This window comes from Mchenga conophoros, linkage group LG3, assembly GCF_057382185.1.
Source record: "Mchenga conophoros isolate Kocher_MC1m ecotype Shallow Benthic linkage group LG3, M_conophoros_male_GT1.1, whole genome shotgun sequence".
Lineage (NCBI taxonomy): Eukaryota > Metazoa > Chordata > Actinopteri > Cichliformes > Cichlidae > Mchenga > Mchenga conophoros.
Window position 1 is genome coordinate 85308483 of NC_140528.1, and position 25087 is coordinate 85333569.

The 25087-nt window shown below is 57.7% G+C and overlaps 4 non-coding genes and 11 pseudogenes across 4 annotated transcripts; all 15 read left to right on the top strand.

Moving 5' to 3' along the window:
- Positions 1 to 332: 332 nt before the first annotated feature.
- On the top strand, positions 333 to 451 carry LOC146581283 (5S ribosomal RNA; annotated as a pseudogene).
- A 935-nt stretch (positions 452 to 1386) lies between these two features.
- On the top strand, positions 1387 to 1505 carry LOC146581284 (5S ribosomal RNA; annotated as a pseudogene).
- A 3075-nt stretch (positions 1506 to 4580) lies between these two features.
- LOC146581285 (5S ribosomal RNA) lies at positions 4581 to 4699 on the top strand (annotated as a pseudogene).
- A 1294-nt stretch (positions 4700 to 5993) lies between these two features.
- LOC146581286 (5S ribosomal RNA) lies at positions 5994 to 6112 on the top strand. Its single transcript, XR_014891863.1, has one exon. It is a non-coding gene; the product is annotated as a 5S ribosomal RNA (ribosomal RNA).
- A 699-nt stretch (positions 6113 to 6811) lies between these two features.
- On the top strand, positions 6812 to 6930 carry LOC146581287 (5S ribosomal RNA; annotated as a pseudogene).
- A 3075-nt stretch (positions 6931 to 10005) lies between these two features.
- Positions 10006 to 10124, top strand: LOC146581288 (5S ribosomal RNA; annotated as a pseudogene).
- A 2359-nt stretch (positions 10125 to 12483) lies between these two features.
- LOC146581289 (5S ribosomal RNA) lies at positions 12484 to 12602 on the top strand (annotated as a pseudogene).
- Positions 12603 to 14526: 1924 nt separating this feature from the next.
- LOC146581290 (5S ribosomal RNA) lies at positions 14527 to 14644 on the top strand (annotated as a pseudogene).
- A 1205-nt stretch (positions 14645 to 15849) lies between these two features.
- Positions 15850 to 15968, top strand: LOC146581291 (5S ribosomal RNA). Its single transcript, XR_014891989.1, has one exon. It is a non-coding gene; the product is annotated as a 5S ribosomal RNA (ribosomal RNA).
- A 698-nt stretch (positions 15969 to 16666) lies between these two features.
- Positions 16667 to 16785, top strand: LOC146581292 (5S ribosomal RNA; annotated as a pseudogene).
- Positions 16786 to 18913: 2128 nt separating this feature from the next.
- Positions 18914 to 19032, top strand: LOC146581293 (5S ribosomal RNA; annotated as a pseudogene).
- Positions 19033 to 20288: 1256 nt separating this feature from the next.
- Positions 20289 to 20407, top strand: LOC146581294 (5S ribosomal RNA). The gene has a single exon (XR_014891907.1). It is a non-coding gene; the product is annotated as a 5S ribosomal RNA (ribosomal RNA).
- Positions 20408 to 21106: 699 nt separating this feature from the next.
- On the top strand, positions 21107 to 21225 carry LOC146581295 (5S ribosomal RNA; annotated as a pseudogene).
- Positions 21226 to 23080: 1855 nt separating this feature from the next.
- Positions 23081 to 23199, top strand: LOC146581296 (5S ribosomal RNA). Its single transcript, XR_014891941.1, has one exon. It is a non-coding gene; the product is annotated as a 5S ribosomal RNA (ribosomal RNA).
- A 1257-nt stretch (positions 23200 to 24456) lies between these two features.
- On the top strand, positions 24457 to 24575 carry LOC146581297 (5S ribosomal RNA; annotated as a pseudogene).
- The last annotated feature ends 512 nt before the right edge of the window (positions 24576 to 25087 follow it).

Sequence of the window (25087 nt, forward strand, 5' to 3'; positions counted from 1 at the left end):
AGGCCACTTACACCACACCAGGGCCTGTGGCTGCTGGCTGAGGCCACTTACACCAAACCAGGGCCTGTGGCTGCTTGCTGAGGCCATCTTCACCAAACCAGGCCCTGTGCTGCTTGCTGTGGCCATGTAAAACACACCAGGTCCTGTGCTGGTTCTTGAGGCCATCTTCAACAATCCAGGGCCTGTGCTGTTGGATAAATGCCAAACTGAGCCTTTGGGTTAGGGTATTATGCAAACATGCAGGTATGGTTATAGGATTGTCTTCGTAACTTCAGGTACTTGCCACCTAATCACTTGAATCCATAAATTGAGACATTGTGCTGGAGCCAGCAGCTTTCGGCCATACCACCCTGAGCACGCCCGACCTCGTCTGATCTCGGAAGCTAAGCAGGCCTGGGCTTGGTTAGTACTTGGATGGGAGACTGCCTGGGAATACCTGGTGCTGTAAGCCTTTCATTTTCATGTCATTGAACCGCTTTTGATCCAGAGAAGGGGTGTATTAAAAGACCAAAAGCAGCTCCCCATTAATGAGGGCACATTAACGACATTGCTTTTGGCTGTTTTCCAATGTCTTGTGCTGCTAGCTGATGCCACTTACACCACACCAGGGCCTGTGGCTGCTGGCTGAGGCCACTTACACCACACCAGGGCCTGTGGCTGCTGGCTGAGGCCACCTACACCACACCAGGGCCTTAGTTGCTATTGAGGCCAATTACACCACACCAGGGTCTGTGGCTCTTGCTCAGGCCACTTACACCACACCAGGGCCTGTGGCACTGGCTGAGGCCACTTACACCACACCAGGGCCTGTGGCTGCTAGCTGATGCCACCTACACCACACCAGGGCCTGAGTGACCGGCTGGGGCCACTTACACCACATCAGGGCCTGTTGCTCTGGCTGAGGCCACTTACACCACACCAGGGCCTGTGGCTGCTGGCTGAGGCCACCTACACCACACCAGGGCCTTAGTTGCTATTGAGGCCAATTACACCACACCAGGGTATGTGGCTCTTGCTCAGGCCACTTACACCACACCAGGGCCTTAGTTGCTATTGAGGCCAATTACACCACACCAGGGCCTGTGGCTCTTGCTCAGGCCACTCACATCACACCAGGCCCTGCGCTTCTGGCCGAGGCCATCTTCACCAAACCAGGCCCTGTGCTGCTAGCTGTGGCCATGTACAACACACCAGGCCCTGTGCTGGTTCCTGAGGCCATCTTCAACAATCCAGGGCCTGTGCTGTTGGATAAATGCTAAACTGAGCCTTTGGGTTAGGGTATTATGCAAACATGAAGGTAGGGTTATAGGATTGTCTTCGTAACTTCAGGTACTTGCCACCTTATCACCTGAATCCATAAATTGAGACATTGTGCTGGGCCCAGCAGCTTACGGCCATACCACCCTGAGCACGCCCGACCTCGTCTGATCTCGGAAGCTGAGCAGGGCTGGGCTTGGTTAGTACTTGGATAGGAGACTGCCTGGGAATACCTGGTGCTGTAAGCCTTTCATTTTCATGTCATTGAACCGCTTTTGATCCAGAGAAGGGGTGTATTAAAAGACCAAAAGCAGCTCCCCATTAATGAGGGCACATTAACGACATTGCTTTTGGCTGTTTTCCAATGTCTTGTGCTGCTAGCTGATGCCACCTACACCACACCAGGGCCTGAGTGACCGGCTGGGGCCACTTACACCACATCAGGGCCTGTGGCTCTGGCTGAGGCCACTTACACCACACCAGGGCCTGTGGCTGCTGGCTGAGGCCACTTACACCACACCAGGGCATTAGTTGCTATTGAGGCCAATTACACCACACCAGGGTATGTGGCTCTTGCTCAGGCCACTTACACCACACCAGGGCCTGTGGCTGCTGGCTGAGGCCACCTGCACCACACCAGGGCCTGTGGCTGCTGGCTGAGGCGACTTATACCACACCAGGGCCCTTTTGCTGCTGGCTGAGGCCACTTACACCACACCAGTGCCTGTGGCTTCTGTCTGAGGCGACTTACACCACACCAGGGCCTGTGGCTGCTGGCTGAGGCCAATTATACCACACCAGGGTCTGTGGCTCTTGCTCAGGCCACTTACACCACACCAGGGCCTGTGGCACTGGCTGAGGCCACTTACACCACACCAGGGCCTGTGGCTGCTGGCTGAAGCCACTTACACCACAACAGGGCCTGTGGCTGCTGGCTGAGGCCACTTACACCACACCAGGGCCTGTGGCTGCTGGCTGAGGCCACCTACACCACACCAGGGCCTGTGGCTGCTGGCTGAGGCGACTTACACCACACCAGGGCCCTTTTGCTGCTGGCTGAGGCCACTTACACCACACCAGTGCCTGTGGCTTCTGGCTGAGGCGACTTACACCACACCAGGGCCTGTGGCTGCTGGCTGATGCCACCTACACCACACCAGGGCCTGAGTGACCGGCTGGGGCCACTTACACCACATCAGGGCCTGTGGCTGCTGGCTGAGGCCAGTTACACCACACCAGAGCCTGTGGCTGCTGGCTGAAGCCACTTACACCACACCAGGGCCTTAGTTGCTATTGAGGCCACTTACACCACACCAGGGCCTGTGGCTGCTGGCTGAGGCCACCTACACCACACCAGGGCCTGTGGCTGCTGGCTGAGGCCACTTACACCACACCAGGGCCTGTGGCTGCTGGCTGAAGCCACTTACACCACACCAGGGCCTTAGTTGCTATTGAGGCCACTTACACCACACCAGGGCCTGTGGCTGCTGGCTGAGGCCACCTACACCACACCAGGGCCCTTTTGCTGCTGGCTGAGGCCACTTACACCACACCAGTGCCTGTGGCTTCTGGCTGAGGCCACTTACACCACACCAGGGCCTGTGGCTGCTGGCTGAGGCCACTTACACCACACCAGGGCCTGTGGCTCTTGCTCAGGCCACTCACATCACACCAGGCCCTGCGCTTCTGGCCGAGGCCATCTTCACCAAACCAGGCCCTGTGGTTCTTGCTCAGGCCACTTACACCACACCAGGGCCTTATTTGCTATTGAGGCCACTTACACCACACCAGGGCCTGTGGCACTTGCTCAGGCCACTTACACCACACCAGGGCCTGTGGCACTTGCTCAGGCCACTTACACCACACCAGGGCCTGTGGCTGCTGGCTGAGGCCACTTACACCACACCAGGGCCTGTGGCTCTTGCTCAGGCCACTTACACCACACCAGGGCCTGAGTGACCGGCTGGGGCCACTTACACCACATCAGGGCCTGTGGCTCTGGCTGAGGCCACTTACACCACACCAGGGCCTTAGTTGCTATTGAGGCCAATTACACCACACCATGGTCTGTGGCTCTTGCTCAGGCCACTTACACCACACCAGGGCCTGTGGCACTGGCCGAGGCCACTTACACCACACCAGGGCCTGTGGCTGCTGGCTGAGGCCACTTACACCACACAAGGGCTTGTGGCTGCTGGCTGAGGCCACCTACACCACACCAGGGCCTGTGGCTGCTGGCTGAGGCCACCTACACCACACCAGGGCCTGTGGCTCTTGCTCAGGCCACTTACACCACACCAGGGCCTGTGGCTCTTGCTCAGGCCACTTACACCACACCAGGGCCTGTGGCTCTTGCTGAGGCCACTCATATCACACCAGGCCCTGTGCTTCTGGCTGAGGCCACTTAGACCACACCAGGGCCTGTGGCTGCTGGCTGAGGCCACTTACACCACACCAGGGCCTGTGGCTGCTGGCTGAGGCCATCTACACCACACCAGGGCCTGTGGCTGCTGGCTGAGGCGACTTACACCACACCAGGGCCCTTTTGCTGCTGGCTGAGGCCACTTACACCACACCAGTGCCTGTGGCTTCTGGCTGAGGCGACTTACACCACACCAGGGCCTGTGGCTGCTGGCTGAGGCCACTTACACCACACCAGGGCCTGTGGCTCTTGCTCAGGCCACTCACATCACACCAGGCCCTGCGCTTCTGGCCGAGGCCATCTTCACCAAACCAGGCCCTGTGGCTCTTGCTCAGGCCACTTACACCACACCAGGGCCTGTGGCTCTGGCTTAGGCCACTTACACCACACCAGGGCCTGTGGCACTTGCTCAGGCCACTTACACCACACCAGGGCCTGTGGCTGCTGGCTGAGGCCACTTACACCACACCAGGGCCTGTGGCTCTTACTCAGGCCACTTACACCACACCAGGGCCTGTGGCACTGGCTGAGGCCACTTAGACCACACCAGGGCCTGTGGCTGCTGGCTGAGGCCACTTACACCACACCAGGGCCTGTGGCTGCTGGCTGAGGCCACTTACACCAAACCAGGGCCTGTGGCTGCTTGCTGAGGCCATCTTCACCAAACCAGGCCCTGTGCTGCTTGCTGTGGCCATGTAAAACACACCAGGTCCTGTGCTGGTTCTTGAGGCCATCTTCAACAATCCAGGGCCTGTGCTGTTGGATAAATGCCAAACTGAGCCTTTGGGTTAGGGTATTATGCAAACATGCAGGTATGGTTATAGGATTGTCTTCGTAACTTCAGGTACTTGCCACCTAATCACTTGAATCCATAAATTGAGACATTGTGCTGGAGCCAGCAGCTTTCGGCCATACCACCGTGAGCACGCCCGACCTCGTCTGATCTCGGAAGCTAAGCAGGCCTGGGCTTGGTTAGTACTTGGATGGGAGACTGCCTGGGAATACCTGGTGCTGTAAGCCTTTGATTTTCATGTCATTGAACCGCTTTTGATCCAGAGAAGGGGTGTATTAAAAGACCAAAAGCAGCTCCCCATTAATGAGGGCACATTAACGACATTGCTTTTGGCTGTTTTCCAATGTCTTGTGCTGCTAGCTGATGCCACTTACACCACACCAGGGCCTGTGGCTGCTGGCTGAGGCCACTTACACCACACCAGGGCCTGTGGCTGCTGGCTGAGGCCACCTACACCACACCAGGGCCTTAGTTGCTATTGAGGCCAATTACACCACACCAGGGTCTGTGGCTCTTGCTCAGGCCACTTACACCACACCAGGGCCTGTGGCACTGGCTGAGGCCACTTACACCACACCAGGGCCTGTGGCTGCTAGCTGATGCCACCTACACCACACCAGGGCCTGAGTGACCGGCTGGGGCCACTTACACCACATCAGGGCCTGTTGCTCTGGCTGAGGCCACTTACACCACACCAGGGCCTGTGGCTGCTGGCTGAGGCCACCTACACCACACCAGGGCCTTAGTTGCTATTGATGCCACTTACACCACACCAGGGCCTGTGGCTGCTGGCTGAGGCCACCTACACCACACCAGGGCCCTTTTGCTGCTGGCTGAGGCCACTTACACCACACCAGTGCATGTGGCTCCTGGCTGAGGCCACTTACACCACACCAGGGCCTGTGGCTGCTGAATGAGGCCACTTACACCACACCAGGGCCTGTGGCTCTTGCTCAGGCCACTCACATCACACCAGGCCCTGCGCTTCTGGCCGAGGCCATCTTCACCAAACCAGGCCCTGTGGTTCTTGCTCAGGCCACTTACACCACACCAGGGCCTTATTTGCTATTGAGGCCACTTACACCACACCAGGGCCTGTGGCTCTGGCTTAGGCCACTTACACCACACCAGGGCCTGTGGCACTGGCTGAGGCCACTTAGACCACACCAGGGCCTGTGGCTGCTGGCTGAGGCCACTCACACCACACCAGGGCCTGTGGCTGCTAGCTGAGGCCACTTACACCAAACCAGGGCCTGTGGCTGCCTGCTGAGGCCATCTTCACCAAACCAGGCCCTGTGCTGCTTGCTGTGGCCATGTAAAACACACCAGGTCCTGTGCTGGTTCTTGAGGCCATCTTCAACAATCCAGGGCCTGTGCTGTTGGATAAATGCCAAACTGAGCCTTTTGGTTAGGGTATTATGCAAACATGCAGGTATGGTTATAGGATTGTCTTCGTAACTTCAGGTACTTGCCACCTAATCACTTGAATCCATAAATTGAGACATTGTGCTGGGGCCAGCAGCTTACGGCCATACCACCCTGAGCACGCCCGACCTCGTCTGATCTCGGAAGCTAAGCAGGGCTGGGCTTGGTTAGTACTTGGATGGGAGACTGCCTGGGAATACCTGGTGCTGTAAGCCTTTCATTTTCATGTCATTGAACCGCTTTTGATCCAGAGAAGGGGTGTATTAAAAGACCAGAAGCAGCTCCCCATTAATGAGGGCACATTAACGACATTGCTTTTGGCTGTTTTCCAATGTCTTGTGCTGCTAGCTGATGCCACCTACACCACACCAGGGCCTGAGTGACCGGCTGGGGCCACTTACACCACATCAGGGCCTGTTGCTCTGGCTGAGGCCACTTACACCACACCAGGGCCTGTGGCTGCTGGCTGAGGCCACCTACACCACACCAGGGCCTTAGTTGCTATTGAGGCCAATTACACCACACCAGGGTATGTGGCTCTTGCTCAGGCCACTTACACCACACCAGGGCCTTAGTTGCTATTGAGGCCAATTACACCACACCAGGGCCTGTGGCTCTTGCTCAGGCCACTCACATCACACCAGGCCCTGCGCTTCTGGCCGAGGCCATCTTCACCAAACCAGGCCCTGTGCTGCTAGCTGTGGCCATGTACAACACACCAGGCCCTGTGCTGGTTCCTGAGGCCATCTTCAACAATCCAGGGCCTGTGCTGTTGGATAAATGCTAAACTGAGCCTTTGGGTTAGGGTATTATGCAAACATGAAGGTAGGGTTATAGGATTGTCTTCGTAACTTCAGGTACTTGCCACCTTATCACCTGAATCCATAAATTGAGACATTGTGCTGGGCCCAGCAGCTTACGGCCATACCACCCTGAGCACGCCCGACCTCGTCTGATCTCGGAAGCTGAGCAGGGCTGGGCTTGGTTAGTACTTGGATAGGAGACTGCCTGGGAATACCTGGTGCTGTAAGCCTTTCATTTTAATGTCATTGAACCGCTTTTGATCCAGAGAAGGGGTGTATTAAAAGACCAAAAGCAGCTGCCCATTAATGAGGGCACATTAACGACATTGCTTTTGGCTGTTTTCCAATGTCTTGTGCTGCTAGCTGATGCCACCTACACCACACCAGGGCCTGAGTGACCGGCTGGGGCCACTTACACCACATCAGGGCCTGTGGCTCTGGCTGAGGCCACTTACACCACACCAGGGCCTGTGGCTGCTGGCTGAGGCCACTTACACCACACCAGGGCATTAGTTGCTATTGAGGCCAATTACACCACACCAGGGTATGTGGCTCTTGCTCAGGCCACTTACACCACACCAGGGCCTGTGGCTGCTGGCTGAGGCCACCTGCACCACACCAGGGCCTGTGGCTGCTGGCTGAGGCGACTTATACCACACCAGGGCCCTTTTGCTGCTGGCTGAGGCCACTTACACCACACCAGTGCCTGTGGCTTCTGTCTGAGGCGACTTACACCACACCAGGGCCTGTGGCTGCTGGCTGAGGCCAATTATACCACACCAGGGTCTGTGGCTCTTGCTCAGGCCACTTACACCACACCAGGGCCTGTGGCACTGGCTGAGGCCACTTACACCACACCAGGGCCTGTGGCTGCTGGCTGAAGCCACTTACACCACAACAGGGCCTGTGGCTGCTGGCTGAGGCCACTTACACCACACCAGGGCCTGTGGCTGCTGGCTGAGGCCACCTACACCACACCAGGGCCTGTGGCTGCTGGCTGAGGCGACTTACACCACACCAGGGCCCTTTTGCTGCTGGCTGAGGCCACTTACACCACACCAGTGCCTGTGGCTTCTGGCTGAGGCGACTTACACCACACCAGGGCCTGTGGCTGCTGGCTGATGCCACCTACACCACACCAGGGCCTGAGTGACCGGCTGGGGCCACTTACACCACATCAGGGCCTGTGGCTGCTGGCTGAGGCCAGTTACACCACACCAGAGCCTGTGGCTGCTGGCTGAAGCCACTTACACCACACCAGGGCCTTAGTTGCTATTGAGGCCACTTACACCACACCAGGGCCTGTGGCTGCTGGCTGAGGCCACCTACACCACACCAGGGCCTGTGGCTGCTGGCTGAGGCCACTTACACCACACCAGGGCCTGTGGCTGCTGGCTGAAGCCACTTACACCACACCAGGGCCTTAGTTGCTATTGAGGCCACTTACACCACACCAGGGCCTGTGGCTGCTGGCTGAGGCCACCTACACCACACCAGGGCCCTTTTGCTGCTGGCTGAGGCCACTTACACCACACCAGTGCCTGTGGCTTCTGGCTGAGGCCACTTACACCACACCAGGGCCTGTGGCTGCTGGCTGAGGCCACTTACACCACACCAGGGCCTGTGGCTCTTGCTCAGGCCACTCACATCACACCAGGCCCTGCGCTTCTGGCCGAGGCCATCTTCACCAAACCAGGCCCTGTGGTTCTTGCTCAGGCCACTTACACCACACCAGGGCCTTATTTGCTATTGAGGCCACTTACACCACACCAGGGCCTGTGGCACTTGCTCAGGCCACTTACACCACACCAGGGCCTGTGGCACTTGCTCAGGCCACTTACACCACACCAGGGCCTGTGGCTGCTGGCTGAGGCCACTTACACCACACCAGGGCCTGTGGCTCTTGCTCAGGCCACTTACACCACACCAGGGCCTGAGTGACCGGCTGGGGCCACTTACACCACATCAGGGCCTGTGGCTCTGGCTGAGGCCACTTACACCACACCAGGGCCTTAGTTGCTATTGAGGCCAATTACACCACACCATGGTCTGTGGCTCTTGCTCAGGCCACTTACACCACACCAGGGCCTGTGGCACTGGCCGAGGCCACTTACACCACACCAGGGCCTGTGGCTGCTGGCTGAGGCCACTTACACCACACAAGGGCTTGTGGCTGCTGGCTGAGGCCACCTACACCACACCAGGGCCTGTGGCTGCTGGCTGAGGCCACCTACACCACACCAGGGCCTGTGGCTCTTGCTCAGGCCACTTACACCACACCAGGGCCTGTGGCTCTTGCTCAGGCCACTTACACCACACCAGGGCCTGTGGCTCTTGCTGAGGCCACTCATATCACACCAGGCCCTGTGCTTCTGGCTGAGGCCACTTAGACCACACCAGGGCCTGTGGCTGCTGGCTGAGGCCACTTACACCACACCAGGGCCTGTGGCTGCTGGCTGAGGCCATCTACACCACACCAGGGCCTGTGGCTGCTGGCTGAGGCGACTTACACCACACCAGGGCCCTTTTGCTGCTGGCTGAGGCCACTTACACCACACCAGTGCCTGTGGCTTCTGGCTGAGGCGACTTACACCACACCAGGGCCTGTGGCTGCTGGCTGAGGCCACTTACACCACACCAGGGCCTGTGGCTCTTGCTCAGGCCACTCACATCACACCAGGCCCTGCGCTTCTGGCCGAGGCCATCTTCACCAAACCAGGCCCTGTGGCTCTTGCTCAGGCCACTTACACCACACCAGGGCCTGTGGCTCTGGCTTAGGCCACTTACACCACACCAGGGCCTGTGGCACTTGCTCAGGCCACTTACACCACACCAGGGCCTGTGGCTGCTGGCTGAGGCCACTTACACCACACCAGGGCCTGTGGCTCTTACTCAGGCCACTTACACCACACCAGGGCCTGTGGCACTGGCTGAGGCCACTTAGACCACACCAGGGCCTGTGGCTGCTGGCTGAGGCCACTTACACCACACCAGGGCCTGTGGCTGCTGGCTGAGGCCACTTACACCAAACCAGGGCCTGTGGCTGCTTGCTGAGGCCATCTTCACCAAACCAGGCCCTGTGCTGCTTGCTGTGGCCATGTAAAACACACCAGGTCCTGTGCTGGTTCTTGAGGCCATCTTCAACAATCCAGGGCCTGTGCTGTTGGATAAATGCCAAACTGAGCCTTTGGGTTAGGGTATTATGCAAACATGCAGGTATGGTTATAGGATTGTCTTCGTAACTTCAGGTACTTGCCACCTAATCACTTGAATCCATAAATTGAGACATTGTGCTGGAGCCAGCAGCTTTCGGCCATACCACCGTGAGCACGCCCGACCTCGTCTGATCTCGGAAGCTAAGCAGGGCTGGGCTTGGTTAGTACTTGGATGGGAGACTGCCTGGGAATACCTGGTGCTGTAAGCCTTTCATTTTCATGTCATTGAACCGCTTTTGATCCAGAGAAGGGGTGTATTAAAAGACCAAAAGCAGCTCCCCATTAATGAGGGCACATTAACGACATTGCTTTTGGCTGTTTTCCAATGTCTTGTGCTGCTAGCTGATGCCACTTACACCACACCAGGGCCTGTGGCTGCTGGCTGAGGCCACTTACACCACACCAGGGCCTGTGGCTGCTGGCTGAAGCCACTTACACCACACCAGGGCCTGAGTGACCGGCTGTGGCCACTTACACCACACCAGGGCCTGTGGCTGCTGGCTGAGGCCAGTTACACCACACCAGAGCCTGTGGCTGCTGGCTGAAGCCACTTACACCACACCAGGGCCTTAGTTGCTATTGAGGCCACTTACACCACACCAGGGCCTGTGGCTGCTGGCTGAGGCCACCTACACCACACCAGGGCCTGTGGCTGCTGGCTGAGGCCACTTACACCACACCAGGGCCTGTGGCTGCTGGCTGAAGCCACTTACACCACACCAGGGCCTTAGTTGCTATTGAGGCCACTTACACCACACCAGGGCCTGTGGCTGCTGGCTGAGGCCACCTACACCACACCAGGGCCCTTTTGCTGCTGGCTGAGGCCACTTACACCACACCAGTGCCTGTGGCTTCTGGCTGAGGCCAATTACACCACACCAGGGCCTGTGGCTGCTGGCTGAGGCGACTTACACCACACCAGGGCCTGTGGCTCTTGCTCAGGCCACTCACATCACACCAGGCCCTGCGCTTCTGGCCGAGGCCATCTTCACCAAACCAGGCCCTGTGGTTCTTGCTCAGGCCACTTACACCACACCAGGGCCTTATTTGCTATTGAGGCCACTTACACCACACCAGGGTCTGTGGCTCTTGCTCAGGCCACTTACACCACACCAGGGCCTGTGGCTCTTGCTCAGGCCACTTACACCACACCAGGGCCTGTGGCTGCTGGCTGAGGCCACCTACACCACACCAGGGCATTAGTTGCTATTGAGGCCAATTACACCACACCAGGGCCTGTGGCTCTTGCTCAGGCCACTTACACCACACCAGGGCCTGTGGCTCTTGCTCAGGCCACTTACACCACACCAGGGCCTGTGGCACTGGCTGAGGCCACTTACACCACACCAGGGCCTGTGGCTGCTGGCTGAGGCCACTTACACCACACCAGGGCCTGAGTGACCGGCTGTGGCCACTTACACCACACCAGGGCCTGTGGCTGCTGGCTGAGGCCAGTTACACCACACCAGAGCCTGTGGCTGCTGGCTGAAGCCACTTACACCACACCAGGGCCTTAGTTGCTATTGAGGCCACTTACACCACACCAGGGCCTGTGGCTGCTGGCTGAGGCCACCTACACCACACCAGGGCCTGTGGCTGCTGGCTGAGGCCACTTACACCACACCAGGGCCTGTGGCTGCTGGCTGAAGCCACTTACACCACACCAGGGCCTTAGTTGCTATTGAGGCCACTTACACCACACCAGGGCCTGTGGCTGCTGGCTGAGGCCACCTACACCACACCAGGGCCCTTTTGCTGCTGGCTGAGGCCACTTACACCACACCAGTGCCTGTGGCTTCTGGCTGAGGCCAATTACACCACACCAGGGCCTGTGGCTGCTGGCTGAGGCCACTTACACCACACCAGGGCCTGTGGCTCTTGCTCAGGCCACTCACATCACACCAGGCCCTGCGCTTCTGGCCGAGGCCATCTTCACCAAACCAGGCCCTGTGGTTCTTGCTCAGGCCACTTACACCACACCAGGGCCTTATTTGCTATTGAGGCCACTTACACCACACCAGGGCCTGTGGCTCTTGCTTAGGCCACTTACACCACACCAGGGCCTGTGGCACTTGCTCAGGCCACTTACACCACACCAGGGCCTGTGGCTGCTGGCTGAGGCCACTTACACCACACCAGGGCCTGTGGCTCTTGCTCAGGCCACTTACACCACACCAGGGCCTGTGGCACTGGCTGAGGCCACTTAGACCACACCAGGGCCTGTGGCTGCTGGCTGAGGCCACTCACACCACACCAGGGCCTGTGGCTGCTAGCTGAGGCCACTTACACCAAACCAGGGCCTGTGGCTGCTTGCTGAGGCCATCTTCACCAAACCAGGCCCTGTGCTGCTTGCTGTGGCCATGTAAAACACACCAGGTCCTGTGCTGGTTCTTGAGGCCATCTTCAACAATCCAGGGCCTGTGCTGTTGGATAAATGCCAAACTGAGCCTTTTGGTTAGGGTATTATGCAAACATGCAGGTATGGTTATAGGATTGTCTTCGTAACTTCAGGTACTTGCCACCTAATCACTTGAATCCATAAATTGAGACATTGTGCTGGGGCCAGCAGCTTACGGCCATACCACCCTGAGCACGCCCGACCTCGTCTGATCTCGGAAGCTAAGCAGGGCTGGGCTTGTTTAGTACTTGGATGGGAGACTTCCTGGCAATACCTGGTGCTGTAAGCCTTTCATTTTCATGTCATTGAACCGCTTTTGATCCAGAGAAGGGGTGTATTAAAAGACCAGAAGCAGCTCCCCATTAATGAGGGCACATTAACGACATTGCTTTTGGCTGTTTTCCAATGTCTTGTGCTGCTAGCTGATGCCACCTACACCACACCAGGGCCTGAGTGACCGGCTGGGGCCACTTACACCACATCAGGGCCTGTTGCTCTGGCTGAGGCCACTTACACCACACCAGGGCCTGTGGCTGCTGGCTGAGGCCACCTACACCACACCAGGGCCTTAGTTGCTATTGAGGCCAATTACACCACACCAGGGTATGTGGCTCTTGCTCAGGCCACTTACACCACACCAGGGCCTTAGTTGCTATTGAGGCCAATTACACCACACCAGGGCCTGTGGCTCTTGCTCAGGCCACTTACACCACACCAGGGCCTGTGGCTGCTGGCTGAGGCCACCTACACACACCAGGGCCTGTGGCTGCTGGCTGAGGCGACTTATACCACACAGGGCCCTTTTGCTGCTGGGCTGAGGCCACTTACACCACACCAGTGCCTGTGGCTTCTGTCCTGAGGCGACTTACACCACACCAGGGCCTGTGGCTGCTGGCTGAGGCCAATTATACCACACCAGGGTCTGTGGCTCTTGCTCAGGCCACTTACACCACACCAGGCCTGTGGCACTGGCTGAGGCCACTTACACCACACCAGGGCCTGTGGCTGCTGGCTGAGGCCACTTACACCACAACAGGGCCTGTGGCTGCTGGCTGAGGCCACTTACACCACACCAGGGCCTGTGGCTGCTGGCTGAGGCCACCTACACCACCAGGGCCTGTGGCTGCTGGCTGAGGCGACTTACACCACACCAGGGCCCTTTTGCTGCTGGCTGAGGCCACTTACACCACACCAGTGCCTGTGGCTTCTGGCTGAGGCGACTTACACCACACCAGGGCCTGTGGCTGCTGGCTGATGCCACCTACACCACACCAGGGCCTGAGGTGACCGGCTGGGGCCACTTACACCACATCAGGGCCTGTGGCTGCTGGCTGAGGCCAGTTACACCACACAGAGCCTGTGGCTGCTGGCTGAAGCCACTTACACCACACCAGGGCCTTAGTTGCTATTGAGGCCACTTACACCACACCAGGGCCTGTGGCTGCTGGCTGAGGCCACCTACACCACACCAGGGCCTGTGGCTGCTGGCTGAAGCCACTTACACCACACCAGGGCCTTAGTTGCTATTGAGGCCACTTACACCACACCAGGGCCTGTGGCTGCTGGCTGAGGCCACCTACACCACACCAGGGCCCTTTTGCTGCTGGCTGAGGCCACTTACACCACACCAGTGCCTGTGCTTCTGGCTGAGGCCACTTACACCACACCAGGGCCTGTGGCTGCTGGCTGAGGCCAGTTACACCACACCAGAGCCTGTGGCTGCTGGCTGAAGCCACTTACACCACACCAGGGCCTTAGTTGCTATTGAGGCCACTTACACCACACCAGGGCCTGTGGCTGCTGGCTGAGGCCACTACACCACACCAGGGCCTGTGGCTGCTGGCTGAGGCCACTTACACCACACCAGGGCCTGTGGCTGCTGGCTGAAGCCACTTACACCACACCAGGGCCTTAGTGCTATTGATGCCACTTACACCACACCAGGGCCTGTGGCTGCTTGCTGAGGCCACTTCACCAAACAGGCCCTGTGCTGCTTGCTGTGGCCATGTAAAACACACCAGGTCCTGTGCTGGTTCTTGAGGCCATCTTCAACAATCCAGGGCCTGTGCTGTTGGATAAATGCCAAACTGAGCCTTTGGGTTAGGGTATTATGCAAACATGCAGGTATGGTTATAGGATTGTCTTCATAACTTCAGGTACTTGCCACCTAATCACTTGAATCCATAAATTGAGACATTGTGCTGGAGCCAGCAGCTTACGGCCATACCACCCTGAGCACCCCCGACCTCGTCTGATCTCGGAAGCTAAGCAGGCTGGGCTTGGTTAGTACTTGGATGGGAGACTGCCTGGGAATACCTGGTGCTGTAAGCCTTTCATTTTCATGTCATTGAACCGCTTTTGATCCAGAGAAGGGGTGTATTAAAAGACAAAAGCAGCTCCCCATTAATGAGGGCACATTAACGACATTGCTTTTGGCTGTTTTCCAATGTCTTGTGCTGCTAGCTGATGCCACTTACACCACACAGGGCCTGTGGCTGCTGGCTGAGGCCACTTACACCACACCAGGGCCTGTGGCTGCTGGCTGAGGCCACCTACACCACACCAGGGCCTTAGTTGCTATTGAGGCCAATTACCACACCAGGGCCTGTGGCTGCTGGCTGAAGCCACTTACACACACCAGGGCTTAGTTGCTATTGAGGCCACTTACACCACACCAGGGCCTGTGGCTGCTGGCTGAGGCCACCTACACCACACCAGGGCCCTTTTGCTGCTGGCTGAGGCCACTTACACCACACCAGTGCCTGTGGCTTCTGGCTGAGGCCACTTACACCACACCCAGGGCCTGTGGCTCTTGCTCAGGCCACTCACATCACACCAGGCCCTGCGCTTCTGGCCGAGGCCATCTTCACCAAACCAGGCCCTGTGGTTCTTGCTCAGGCCACTTACACCACACCAGGGCCTTATTTGCTATTGAGGCCACTTACACCACACCAGGGCCTGTGGCACTTGCTCAGGCCACTTACACCACACAGGGCCTGTTGGCACTTGCTCAGGCCACTTACACCACACCAGGGCCTGTGGCTGCTGGCTGAGGCCACTTACACCACACCAGGGCCTGTGGCTCTTGCTCAGGCACTTACACCACACCAGGGCCTGTGGCTCTGGCTTAGGCCACTTACACCACACCAGGGCCTGTGGCACTGGCTGAGGCCACTTAGACCACACCAGGGCCTGTGGCTGCTGGCTGAGGCCACTCACACCACACCAGGGCCTGTGGCTGCTAGCTGAGGCCACTTACACCAAACCAGGGCCTGTGGCTGCTTGCTGAGCCATCTTCACCAAACCAGCCCTGTGCTGCTTGCTGTGGCCATGTAAAACACACCAGGTCCTGTGCTGGTTCCTGAGGCCATCTTCAACAATCCAGGCCTGTGCTGTTGGATAAATGCAAACTGAGCCTTTTGGTTAGGGTATTATGCAAACATGCAGGTATGGTTATAGGATTGTCTTCGTAACTTCAGGTACTTGCCACCTAATCACTTGAATCCATAAATTGAGACATTGTGCTGGGGCCAGCAGCTTACGGCCATACCACCCTGAGCACGCCCGACCTCGTCTGATCTCGGAAGCTAAGCAGGGCTGGGCTTGGTTAGTACTAGGATGGGAGACTGCCTGGGAATACCTGGTGCTGTAAGCCTTTCATTTTCATGTCATTGAACCGCTTTTGATCCAGAGAAGGGGTGTATTTAAAAGACCAGAAGCAGCTCCCATTAATGAGGGCACATTAACGACATTGCTTTTGGCTGTTTTCCAATGTCTTGTGCTGCTAGCTGATGCCACCTACACCACACCAGGCCTGAGTGACCGGCTGGGGCCACTTACACCACATCAGGGCCTGTTGCTCTGGCTGAGGCCACTTACACCACACCAGGGCCTGTGGCTGCTGGCTGAGGCCACCTACACCACACCAGGGCCTTAGTTGCTATTGAGGCCAATTACACCACACCAGGGTATGTGGCTCTTGCTCAGGCCACTTACACCACACCAGGGCCTTAGTTGCTATTGAGGCCAATTACACCACACCAGGGCCTGTGGCTCTTGCTCAGGCCACTCACATCACACCAGGCCCTGCGCTTCTGGCCGAGGCCATCTTCACCAAACCAGGCCCTGTGCTGCTAGCTGTGGCCATGTACAACACACCAGGCCCTGTGCTGGTTCCTGAGGCCATCTTCAACAATCCAGGGCCTGTGCTGTTGGATAAATGCTAAACTGAGCCTTTGGGTTAGGGTATTATGCAAACATGAAGGTAGGGTTATAGGATTGTCTTCGTAACTTCAGGTACTTGCCACCTAATCACCTGAATCCATAAATTGAGACATTGTGCTGGGCCCAGCAGCTTACGGCCATACCACCCTGAGCACGCCCGACCTCGTCTGATCTCGGAAGCTGAGCAGGGCTGGGCTTGGTTAGTACTTGGATGGGAGACTGCCTGGGAATACCTGGTGCTGTAAGCCTTTCATTTTAATGTCATTGAACCGCTTTTGATCCAGAGAAGGGGTGTATTAAAAGACCAAAAGCAGCTGCCCATTAATGAGGGCACATTAACGACATTGCTTTTGGCTGTTTTCCAATGTCTTGTGCTGCTAGCTGATGCCACCTACACCACACCAGGGCCTGAGTGACCGGCTGGGGCCACTTACACCACATCAGGGCCTGTGGCTCTGGCTGAGGCCACTTACACCACACCAGGGCCTGTGGCTGCTGGCTGAGGCCACTTACACCACACCAGGGCATTAGTTGCTATTGAGGCCAATTACACCACACCAAGGTATGTGGCTCTTGCTCAGGCCACTTACACCACACCAGGGCCTGTGGCTGCTGGCTGAGGCCACCTACACCACACCAGGGCCTGTGGCTGCTGGCTGAGGCGACTTATACCACACCAGGGCCCTTTTGCTGCTGGCTGAGGCCACTTACACCACACCAGTGCCTGTGGCTTCTGTCTGAGGCGACTTACACCACACCAGGGCCTGTGGCTGCTGGCTGAGGCCAATTATACCACACCAGGGTCTGTGGCTCTTGCTCAGGCCACTTACACCACACCAGGGCCTGTGGCACTGGCTGAGGCCACTTACACCACACCAGGGCCTGTGGCTGCTGGCTGAGGCCACTTACACCACAACAGGGCCTGTGGCTGCTGGCTGAGGCCACTTACACCACACCAGGGCCTGTGGCTGCTGGCTGAGGCCACCTACACCACACCAGGGCCTGTGGCTGCTGGCTGAGGCGACTTACACCACACCAGGGCCCTTTTGCTGCTGGCTGAGGCCACTTACACCACACCAGTGCCTGTGGCTTCTGGCTGAGGCGACTTACACCACACCAGGGCCTGTGGCTGCTGGCTGATGCCACCTACACCACACCAGGGCCTGAGTGACCGGCTGGGGCCACTTACACCACATCAGGGCCTGTGGCTGCTGGCTGAGGCCAGTTACACCACACCAGAGCCTGTGGCTGCTGGCTGAAGCCACTTACACCACACCAGGGCCTTAGTTGCTATTGAGGCCACTTACACCACACCAGGGCCTGTGGCTGCTGGCTGAGGCCACCTACACCACACCAGGGCCTGTGGCTGCTGGCTGAAGCCACTTACACCACACCAGGGCCTTAGTTGCTATTGAGGCCACTTACACCACACCAGGGCCTGTGGCTTCTGGCTGAGGCCACTTACACCACACCAGGGCCTGTGGCTGCTGGCTGAGGCCACTTACACCACACCAGGGCCTGTGGCTCTTGCTCAGGCCACTCACATCACACCAGGCCCTGCGCTTCTGGCCGAGGCCATCTTCACCAAACCAGGCCCTGTGGTTCTTGCTCAGGCCACTTACACCACACCAGGGCCTTATTTGCTATTGAGGCCACTTACACCACACCAGGGCCTGTGGCACTTGCTCAGGCCACTTACACCACACCAGGGCCTGTGGCACTTGCTCAGGCCACTTACACCACACCAGGGCCTGTGGCTGCTGGCTGAGGCCACTTACACCACACCAGGGCCTGTGGCTCTTGCTCAGGCCACTTACACCACACCAGGGCCTGTGGCTGCTGGCTGAGGCCACTTACACCACACCAGGGCCTGTGGCTGCTGGCTGAGGCCACCTACACCACACCAGGGCCTGTGGCTGCTGGCTGAGGCCACCTACACCACACCAGGGCCTGTGGCTGCTGGCTGAGGCCACTTACACCACACCAGTGCCTGTGGCTTCTGGCTGAGGCGACTTACACCACACCAGGGCCTGTGGCTGCTGGCTGAGGCCACTTACACCACACCAAGGCCTGTGGCTCTTGCTCAGGCCACTCACATCACACCAGGCCCTGCGCTTCTGGCCGAGGCCATCTTCACCAAACCAGGCCCTGTGCTCCTTGCTGTGGCCATGTACAACACACCAGGCCCTGTGCTGGTTCCTGAGGCCATCTTCAACAATCCAGGGCCTGTGCTGTTGGATAAATGCCAAACTGAGCCTTTGGGTTAGGGTATTATGCAAACATGCAGGTATGGTTATAGCATTGTCTTCGTAACTTCAGGTACTTGCCACCTAATCACTTGAATCCATAAATTGAGACATTGTGCTGGAGCCAGCAGCTTACGGCCATACCACCGTGAGCACGCCCGACCTCGTCTGATCTCGGAAGCTAAGCAGGGCTGGGCTTGGTTAGTACTTGGATGGGAGACTACCTGGGAATACCTGGTGCTGTAAGCCTTTCATTTTCATATCATTGAACCGCTTTTGATCCAGAGAAGGGGTGTATTAAAAGACCAAAAGCAGCTGCCCATTAATGAGGGCACATTAACGACACTGCTTTTGGCTGTTTTCCAATGTCTTGTGCTGCTAGCTGATGCCACCTACACCACACCAGGGCCTGAGTGACCGGCTGGGGCCACTTACACCACATCAGGGCCTGTGGCTCTGGCTGAGGCCACTTACACCACACCAGGGCCTGTGGCTGCTGGCTGAGGCCAGTTACACCACACCAGAGCCTGTGGCTGCTGGCTGAAGCCACTTACACCACACCAGGGCCTTAGTTGCTATTGAGGCCACTTACACCACACCAGGGCCTGTGGCTGCTGGCTGAGGCCACCTACACCACACCAGGGCCTGTGGCTGCTGGCTGAGGCCACTTACACCACACCAGGGCCTGTGGCTGCTGGCTGAAGCCACTTACACCACACCAGGGCCTTAGTTGCTATTGATGCCACTTACACCACACCAGGGCCTGTGGCTGCTGGCTGAGGCCACCTACACCACACCAGGGCCCTTTTGCTGCTGGCTGAGGCCACTTACACCACACCAGTGCATGTGGCTCCTGGCTGAGGCCACTTACACCACACCAGGGCCTGTGGCTGCTGAATGAGGCCACTTACACCACACCAGGGCCTGTGGCTCTTGCTCAGGCCACTCACATCACACCAGGCCCTGCGCTTCTGGCCGAGGCCATCTTCACCAAACCAGGCCCTGTGGTTCTTGCTCAGGCCACTTACACCACACCAGGGCCTTATTTGCTGTTGAGGCCACTTACACCACACCAGGGCCTGTGGCTCTGGCTTAGGCCACTTACACCACACCAGGGCCTGTGGCACTGGCTGAGGCCACTTAGACCACACCAGGGCCTGTGGCTGCTGGCTGAGGCCACTCACACCACACCAGGGCCTGTGGCTGCTAGCTGAGGCCACTTACACCAAACCAGGGCCTGTGGCTGCTTGCTGAGGCCATCTTCACCAAACCAGGCCCTGTGCTGCTTGCTGTGGCCATGTAAAACACACCAGGTCCTGTGCTGGTTCTTGAGGCCATCTTCAACAATCCAGGGCCTGTGCTGTTGGATAAATGCCAAACTGAGCCTTTTGGTTAGGGTATTATGCAAACATGCAGGTATGGTTATAGGATTGTCTTCGTAACTTCAGGTACTTGCCACCTAATCACTTGAATCCATAAATTGAGACATTGTGCTGGGGCCAGCAGCTTACAGCCATACCACCCTGAGCACGCCCGACCTCGTCTGATCTCGGAAGCTAAGCAGGGCTGGGCTTGGTTAGTACTTGGATGGGAGACTGCCTGGGAATACCTGGTGCTGTAAGCCTTTCATTTTCATGTCATTGAACCGCTTTTGATCCAGAGAAGGGGTGTATTAAAAGACCAGAAGCAGCTCCCCATTAATGAGGGCACATTAACGACATTGCTTTTGGCTGTTTTCCAATGTCTTGTGCTGCTAGCTGATGCCACCTACACCACACCAGGGCCTGAGTGACCGGCTGGGGCCACTTACACCACATCAGGGCCTGTTGCTCTGGCTGAGGCCACTTACACCACACCAGGGCCTGTGGCTGCTGGCTGAGGCCACCTACACCACACCAGGGCCTTAGTTGCTATTGAGGCCAATTACACCACACCAGGGTATGTGGCTCTTGCTCAGGCCACTTACACCACACCAGGGCCTTAGTTGCTATTGAGGCCAATTACACCACACCAGGGCCTGTGGCTCTTGCTCAGGCCACTCACATCACACCAGGCCCTGCGCTTCTGGCCGAGGCCATCTTCACCAAACCAGGCCCTGTGCTGCTAGCTGTGGCCATGTACAACACACCAGGCCCTGTGCTGGTTCCTGAGGCCATCTTCAACAATCCAGGGCCTGTGCTGTTGGATAAATGCTAAACTGAGCCTTTGGGTTAGGGTATTATGCAAACATGAAGGTAGGGTTATAGGATTGTCTTCGTAACTTCAGGTACTTGCCACCTAATCACCTGAATCCATAAATTGAGACATTGTGCTGGGCCCAGCAGCTTACGGCCATACCACCCTGAGCACGCCCGACCTCGTCTGATCTCGGAAGCTGAGCAGGGCTGGGCTTGGTTAGTACTTGGATGGGAGACTGCCTGGGAATACCTGGTGCTGTAAGCCTTTCATTTTAATGTCATTGAACCGCTTTTGATCCAGAGAAGGGGTGTATTAAAAGACCAAAAGCAGCTGCCCATTAATGAGGGCACATTAACGACATTGCTTTTGGCTGTTTTCCAATGTCTTGTGCTGCTAGCTGATGCCACCTACACCACACCAGGGCCTGAGTGACCGGCTGGGGCCACTTACACCACATCAGGGCCTGTGGCTCTGGCTGAGGCCACTTACACCACACCAGGGCCTGTGGCTGCTGGCTGAGGCCACTTACACCACACCAGGGCATTAGTTGCTATTGAGGCCAATTACACCACACCAGGGTATGTGGCTCTTGCTCAGGCCACTTACACCACACCAGGGCCTGTGGCTGCTGGCTGAGGCCACCTACACCACACCAGGGCCTGTGGCTGCTGGCTGAGGCGACTTATACCACACCAGGGCCCTTTTGCTGCTGGCTGAGGCCACTTACACCACACCAGTGCCTGTGGCTTCTGTCTGAGGCGACTTACACCACACCAGGGCCTGTGGCTGCTGGCTGAGGCCAATTATACCACACCAGGGTCTGTGGCTCTTGCTCAGGCCACTTACACCACACCAGGGCCTGTGGCACTGGCTGAGGCCACTTACACCACACCAGGGCCTGTGGCTGCTGGCTGAGGCCACTTACACCACAACAGGGCCTGTGGCTGCTGGCTGAGGCCACTTACACCACACCAGGGCCTGTGGCTGCTGGCTGAGGCCACCTACACCACACCAGGGCCTGTGGCTGCTGGCTGAGGCGACTTACACCACACCAGGGCCCTTTTGCTGCTGGCTGAGGCCACTTACACCACACCAGTGCCTGTGGCTTCTGGCTGAGGCGACTTACACCACACCAGGGCCTGTGGCTGCTGGCTGATGCCACCTACACCACACCAGGGCCTGAGTGACCGGCTGGGGCCACTTACACCACATCAGGGCCTGTGGCTGCTGGCTGAGGCCAGTTACACCACACCAGAGCCTGTGGCTGCTGGCTGAAGCCACTTACACCACACCAGGGCCTTAGTTGCTATTGAGGCCACTTACACCACACCAGGGCCTGTGGCTGCTGGCTGAGGCCACCTACACCACACCAGGGCCTGTGGCTGCTGGCTGAAGCCACTTACACCACACCAGGGCCTTAGTTGCTATTGAGGCCACTTACACCACACCAGGGCCTGTGGCTGCTGGCTGAGGCCACCTACACCACACCAGGGCCCTTTTGCTGCTGGCTGAGGCCACTTACACCACACCAGTGCCTGTGGCTTCTGGCTGAGGCCACTTACACCACACCAGGGCCTGTGGCTGCTGGCTGAGGCCAGTTACACCACACCAGAGCCTGTGGCTGCTGGCTGAAGCCACTTACACCACACCAGGGCCTTAGTTGCTATTGAGGCCACTTACACCACACCAGGGCCTGTGGCTGCTGGCTGAGGCCACCTACACCACACCAGGGCCTGTGGCTGCTGGCTGAGGCCACTTACACCACACCAGGGCCTGTGGCTGCTGGCTGAAGCCACTTACACCACACCAGGGCCTTAGTTGCTATTGATGCCACTTACACCACACCAGGGCCTGTGGCTGCTTGCTGAGGCCATCTTCACCAAACCAGGCCCTGTGCTGCTTGCTGTGGCCATGTAAAACACACCAGGTCCTGTGCTGGTTCTTGAGGCCATCTTCAACAATCCAGGGCCTGTGCTGTTGGATAAATGCCAAACTGAGCCTTTGGGTTAGGGTATTATGCAAACATGCAGGTATGGTTATAGGATTGTCTTCATAACTTCAGGTACTTGCCACCTAATCACTTGAATCCATAAATTGAGACATTGTGCTGGGGCCAGCAGCTTACGGCCATACCACCCTGAGCACCCCCGACCTCGTCTGATCTCGGAAGCTAAGCAGGGCTGGGCTTGGTTAGTACTTGGATGGGAGACTGCCTGGGAATACCTGGTGCTGTAAGCCTTTCATTTTCATGTCATTGAACCGCTTTTGATCCAGAGAAGGGGTGTATTAAAAGACCAAAAGCAGCTCCCCATTAATGAGGGCACATTAACGACATTGCTTTTGGCTGTTTTCCAATGTCTTGTGCTGCTAGCTGATGCCACTTACACCACACCAGGGCCTGTGGCTGCTGGCTGAGGCCACTTACACCACACCAGGGCCTGTGGCTGCTGGCTGAGGCCACCTACACCACACCAGGGCCTTAGTTGCTATTGAGGCCAATTACACCACACCAGGGCCTGTGGCTGCTGGCTGAAGCCACTTACACCACACCAGGGCCTTAGTTGCTATTGAGGCCACTTACACCACACCAGGGCCTGTGGCTGCTGGCTGAGGCCACCTACACCACACCAGGGCCCTTTTGCTGCTGGCTGAGGCCACTTACACCACACCAGTGCCTGTGGCTTCTGGCTGAGGCCACTTACACCACACCAGGGCCTGTGGCTCTTGCTCAGGCCACTCACATCACACCAGGCCCTGCGCTTCTGGCCGAGGCCATCTTCACCAAACCAGGCCCTGTGGTTCTTGCTCAGGCCACTTACACCACACCAGGGCCTTATTTGCTATTGAGGCCACTTACACCACACCAGGGCCTGTGGCACTTGCTCAGGCCACTTACACCACACCAGGGCCTGTGGCACTTGCTCAGGCCACTTACACCACACCAGGGCCTGTGGCTGCTGGCTGAGGCCACTTACACCACACCAGGGCCTGTGGCTCTTGCTCAGGCCACTTACACCACACCAGGGCCTGTGGCTGCTGGCTGAGGCCACTTACACCACACCAGGGCCTGTGGCTGCTGGCTGAGGCCACCTACACCACACCAGGGCCCTTTTGCTGCTGGCTGAGGCCACCTACACCACACCAGGGCCTGTGGCTGCTGGCTGAGGCCACTTAGACCACACCAGTGCCTGTGGCTTCTGGCTGAGGCGACTTACACCACACCAGGCCCTGCGCTTCTGGCCGAGGCCATCTTCACCAAACCAGGCCCTGTGCTCCTTGCTGTGGCCATGTACAACACACCAGGCCCTGTGCTGGTTCCTGAGGCCATCTTCAACAATCCAGGGCCTGTGCTGTTGGATAAATGCCAAACTGAGCCTTTGGGTTAGGGTATTATGCAAACATGCAGGTATGGTTATAGCATTGTCTTCGTAACTTCAGGTACTTGCCACCTAATCACTTGAATCCATAAATTGAGACATTGTGCTGGAGCCAGCAGCTTACGGCCATACCACCGTGAGCACGCCCGACCTCGTCTGATCTCGGAAGCTAAGCAGGGCTGGGCTTGGTTAGTACTTGGATGGGAGACTGCCTGGGAATACCTGGTGCTGTAAGCCTTTCATATCATTGAACCGCTTTTGATCCAGAGAAGGGGTGTATTAAAAGACCAAAAGCAGCTGCCCATTAATGAGGGCACATTAACGACACTTGCTTTTGGCTGTTTTCCAATGTCTTGTGCTGCTAGCTGATGCCACCTACACCACACCAGGGCCTGAGTGACCGGCTGGGGCCACTTACACCACATCAGGGCCTGTGGCTCTGGCTGAGGCCACTTACACCACACCAGGGCCTGTGGCTGCTGGCTGAGGCCAGTTACACCACACCAGAGCCTGTGGCTGCTGGCTGAAGCCACTTACACCACACCAGGGCCTTAGTTGCTATTGAGGCCACTTACACCACACCAGGGCCTGTGGCTGCTGGCTGAGGCCACCTACACCACACCAGGGCCTGTGGCTGCTGGCTGAGGCCACTTACACCACACCAGGGCCTGTGGCTGCTGGCTGAAGCCACTTACACCACACCAGGGCCTTAGTTGCTATTGATGCCACTTACACCACACCAGGGCCTG